The 5,203-nt window shown below is 45.8% G+C and overlaps 1 long non-coding RNA gene across 1 annotated transcript in view; it reads right to left on the bottom strand.

The window, feature by feature from the left end:
* LOC102025484 overlaps window positions 1-3,782 on the bottom strand; it is a 22,977-nt gene extending 19,195 nt beyond the window's left edge. Inside the window, exon 1 of the long non-coding RNA XR_001234259.1 lies at window positions 3,702-3,782. This is a non-coding gene — a long non-coding RNA (uncharacterized LOC102025484). The remainder of the gene's footprint in view (window positions 1-3,701) is intronic.
* Between the last annotated feature and the right edge of the window lie 1,421 nt (window positions 3,783-5,203).

Raw genomic sequence — 5,203 nt, forward strand, 5'->3', positions numbered from 1 at the left:
TTTTTTTTAGTTTTTCTCCGGTACCGGGAACCGAACTCACGACCTTGCGCTTGCCAGGCAGGCGCTTTTGCCGCTGAGCTAAATCCCCAGCCCCTCACACAGCTTTATTTGGAATCAGTTTAAAATGCAGAAGTCACCTTGTTTCCTTGAATTCTCATGTTAAACTCCACCTCCACCACCTGGCCATCTCTTCCCGGGCTCCTCTTTGCCCACCTAGTTAGGAAGTCCCTCTCCTGATTTCTATAGCTAATTTCCCTGGCTCATATCTCTGACCCTACTTATAGTTTAAATCAGATTATTTTCCTCAGGGCCTGGAACAAGAGCTTGGGACTCCTCCGTTCTAAAATGAAGAAGAAGGAGAGAGGGAAAAGGAGAAAGAGGAGGAGGAGAGGGAGGAGGAGAGGGAGAAGGAGAGGGAGAAGAATGAGGAGATGGAGGGAGGAGGGAGAGGAGGGGAGAGGAGAAGAGAGGAAGGAAAGGGAAGGGAAGGGGAGAGGAGGGGGATGAAGAAGAGGAGGAAGAAGGTGGGGGAGGGGGAGGAAGGGGGAGGAAGGGAGGGAGAAGGGAGGAGGAGAAGAAGGGAAGGGGAGAAAAAGAAGAAGGGTGGGGAGAGGAGGAAGTGTCCGAGAAGGAGGGAGAAGAGGAGAGAGAAAAGGACAAGAGGGAGGAGTGGGAGAAGAGACAAAAGAGAAGCAGGGGGAAGGTAAGGGGAGGGAGGGGAAAAGGCGGGAAGCGGAGGAGAGGGAGAGGGAGGGGAGGGAGGAGGGGGATGGGGAGGAGGAGAGGAAAAACTACCACGAAACTTTCTCAGCCCTACTGTCCCCTCCAGTAAATCCTGTTTCTCACCTTTTATCCCCTGCCAGTGGCCGTCAGCAAGTGAACGGCGCTGCACTCTCTAGACTTTCCGTTCCTCTCCTTTCGCTGTTGGGAACTTTTTGGCCGTGCTGAGACCACGCAGGCAGGCTGCGCAAGACCCTGGCCGTGGCTCGCTCCTCCCACTCTCTGGGTGCGAGCACGCGCAGGACTGCGACTACTGTGCCTGCTGCTCCTTGCAGAGCTGGGCCGGTCATAGTTTTTTAATGGGCCTGCGAGTGACTTCCAGATACATTTCTCCAGCCCTGACTCCCCTCTTGAACCCGACGACCCCCTCATGTGCATTTCCATCTTTCATTCAGCAGGTCCCAAACTCATTTTCCCCGAAGAAATCACCCTTCTGAAATCCCTGCTTCGGTGGATGGCGTCGTTTCTTCTATGACCCTATCTTCACAATTTTGAAATGTCTCTTGCTTCTCCTCTACTTTCCATACCCATCTGTGCGTTTTGATTCTTCCTTTGCAGTATTTACCAGCTTTTCTTCCTGCCCATATCACCTCTGCTCTAAGGCCTTCACCTCACCTGCCTCCTCTGCCTGTCATTCTCTCATCTGTTTCTCCAGACCCTGAGCTTCCTCCAAGTCCCACACCCAAGTCCACTTTTTTCTTGAAACTATCTCAAGTTCACTTTAGCATACAGCAATGTCTCCTTCCAGTAACCACCATCAATATCTTCTGCTCCATCACATAGTACTCTCTGTTTGCTGTAAGTGCCATGTTTTCCTCACACTCTGTCCCTACCCCTAGATTAGGAGGGTTCTGGGAGGAGCAAGGACTCTGTCTAATACCCCTTTCCAATACCATCATATAGCGCTATTCCTATATTTAATAAATGCTGTTGATCATAACAATAAAAATAAAAATTTTTTTCCTACCTCAGAAGTGATAATAAACCTAATTATTTGTGTCAAAGGCTAAAGGACCAAGCTGCACACAGCAACCTGAACAGTCCATACAACGCACGTGAGAACTTCCCCTTACTTCTAAGCCCTCGCCTCTCACCAGCAGCTCCAAGGTGAGGGCGTGGTGCTGGGAGCCAAGACAAGCACTCAGCCCAGACATCCTGAAAGACCTGGGCTCTAGTGTATCTTGTGGCCCAGCTCTTCCCACCCACCGGGCAATGTCTCTTGTCCTGGATGTACACCGGGATGCCAGTTGGGCAGACCTTTCTTCCCCTTTCCATTCTCCGCTATGCTCTACCATGCAGATATTTGAGAACTGAGGGACATGGTCCCCGCCTTTAATTGAAAACAGGTGAACTAACAGGAGAGGGAGCCATGATTATGTTCAGCGGAGTGGGCAGGAAAGCAGAGTAAAGGACAGCTGCTGAATTTTGAGCTTTGTGCTGGAAACTGTGGTCAACTAACTGGATTTGCTCTACCACTATAACATTGCTTCCTACATCCGGAGTCCCCAGCATTGGAAAGCACACCCCTGGAACTGGTTTTCCAATAGGGTGTGTGTGTTCCCTCCAACCTGCCTCCTGATACACTTATACACAGAAGTGGAGGGAATATTCTAGCAAAGTTAGCAGCTTGTCCTACAGGGACTATATATGTAAGCCAGATATGCTCTAGACAATTTCAATTTCTAATACTCTTGTATACCTCAGAATACCGTTTTTATGTGGGAGTTTCTGGTGATTATCATTTAACTTTTGTTATTGCATAATTGTACTACAACTTCATTCATTACCCATGCAATGACAGTAAATAACTATAAATGCAATATTCTAATGACAGGGGGAAAATATATAGCAAACTCATTCATTCTTCGTCAGTCACATGCTTCCCTTTGGTTTGGTGACTCTGCTTACCATCTAACTCCAGGCCAACCCATTGCCCTGGACTTTTTAGCTTTCCATACCCAGACTTGTTAAGGAGTGAGATATTGGGAAACCAGGGTCACAAAATGCCCAGAGTTGTCCATAGCAGAAGCAGTTTCAAACTGAAAGATCAAGGCAGCTGTGAGTCCCTCCAGACCAGGAAAGATGTTCCAGGCGGAGTGGCTTTGCCTGCTACACCCCCTCCCTGAGTCCCATCATCTCGTGGATGTTTTCTGAAAGCAGAGATTCTGCCGAGGGCAAACGTGCAAATGCCTGTCTTTGATTCCCTAATTTAGACAGTGATTAAGAAAGAGGCATGGGATGAGTCAGGCACATTTCTAGAGGGCTCCCTAGGCAGCTTACAAGAAAGAAGTGAGCCTCTCTGTGCTAATGTGGAAGGATCTTCAAGATACATTGAGCAAAAATCAGCATGAACAGTATGATCCCATTTTTATAGAGAAATAAATTTAGAATTTTTCATACATGTAAATGTATAGAAAAAGCCAAACAATAGAAATCATCTCTTTGTCAAAAAAGGAGAACTTTAGGGGAGCATAGGGGAGTTCTCACTTTGTTTTATAAGATTCCTTAAGAGGAATAAGATGATGGGTTACTTGGATAATTTGAAAAACTAAAACATTATTTAAAATAATATAAGAAGTAAAATAAATGATCAAGGTGGCTTGTTATCTGTGCCTAAAACCAATTAAAATAACTTCTGGCAGGGAAGGAAAGAATGACTTCAATTCATCTGCTTTCTTTATCTAATCCTTCAGCAAATCCTCAGAATGCATGGAGACTTCAACCATTTTTGCCCACTAGCCCTGCGCTTTCCCTGGCTAAGCATCAACATCTCTCGCGTGCATGCCTGCAAGGGCTCCTATCTGCTTGCCTTGATTCTATTCTTGCTCTATTTTCCATATTTGAAAATTGCTACTCCTCCACTAGGGAAACACCATTGGTTCTTCATCCATTTAGGGGAAAAGCCACCAGCTATACAGTACCTTCAAATCCATGTAAAGCCTCTCATCATGTCCCCAGCCCCATCCCCTACAGCACATAACTCCATCCACTCTGGCCTCTCTGCTGCTGCTTGAATACTTCAGCATATTCCTACCTCAGGACATTTGCTCTTATTGTTTCCTCTGCCTGAGATGCTGTCTCCCCAGATTGCCTCATCATTTCCCCCTCACTTTCTTCATGTTCAACTGTCATCCTTCCAGTTACCCTGAACACTCCCGTCTCATTTTTCTGTTTTATTTTTTGCAGTCATCAAACATTGCTATATAGTCTATGTCTAATTTTGTTTATCCCCCTACTGAAATTTAGGCTCCATTATGAGATATTATGAGGATGGAAGTATAATCTAACTATTGTATTTGCAGATAATTAGGATTAGATGAGATCATAGGGATGGGACTCCCATAATTGCATCAACAGTTTTATAAGAAGAGGAGGAGAGACCTGAGCTAGAAGCTTGCTTTATCTCACCCTGTGATGCCCATGTTGCCTGGAGATTTGCAGAGCCCCCACCAAACTCAGCCCCTTGACCACGGACTTCCAGAACAATGAGCTAACTCCTTATTCTTTATAAATTACCCAGTCTATAGTATTCAGTTATAGCAACAGAAAATGCGCAAAGAATGCTACCACTAATAATGGTGGCCCCTGCTGCTATTTATTGAGGGGCTTTGTTTTCCAGGTGTATATATGTATGTGTGTGTGTGTGTTGTAACTCACAAAAACTCTGCCTGCATGTAGATATTACTATGCCCATTCATTTGATAGGCAAGGAAAGGGAGTTTCATACAAGTTAGATAACACCCGTACTCGAATTGCTTGTGAGGAGTCAGTATTGAAGCATGTGTCGGACTTCAGAGCCTTGATGTGTCTCCCTCATCACATTGCTTGATTTGTGGGGGCCAGCTGAGTATGTAACGGAGCATCTGAGAAGCCGTACAGATGGGCATAGATAGGAATGGCCTCAGTTTTTATAAACTATTTCTTTCTCAGAGAGTTCTGGAGTCTTTTGTCCCTGAACCAATAAAATGGAAGTGTCATTTTGCTTCCAGGCCATCTTGGGGCAGGGGGCAAGTTTAAGGTGACAATCACAAGAAAGAGCTGAAACCACAAACCTTCTCAAGCCCAAAACAGAAACCCAAATCTGGCCAAGCTATTATTTTTGTTTAAATCTTAGGTGCCATGTGTGGTGACCCACATGAAATCCCAGCATTTAGGAAGCTGAGGCAGAACTGCTGTGAGTCTGAGGTCAACCTAGGCTGTACAGTGAGCTCAAGGCCAACCTGAACTACATAGTGAGACCCGTCCCAAAAAACTAAAACTGACAAAAAATGTAATAAAAAGGCCTTTCATGAGGCTGTACTCCAGACTATTAGGACGAAGACTAAGTTCCTTCTGCAGGCCCCCTCGCCCCCTCAGGTCTGGTCTCTCTCCTGCTGAATGGCTAAATAGCCAAATGGATGGGTAGACCCTGTTTTAGTCTAGT

Source organism: Chinchilla lanigera, unplaced genomic scaffold (assembly GCF_000276665.1).
Source record: "Chinchilla lanigera isolate Chin_1 unplaced genomic scaffold, ChiLan1.0 scaffold00024, whole genome shotgun sequence".
In the NCBI taxonomy this organism is placed as follows: Eukaryota; Metazoa; Chordata; class Mammalia; order Rodentia; family Chinchillidae; genus Chinchilla; species Chinchilla lanigera.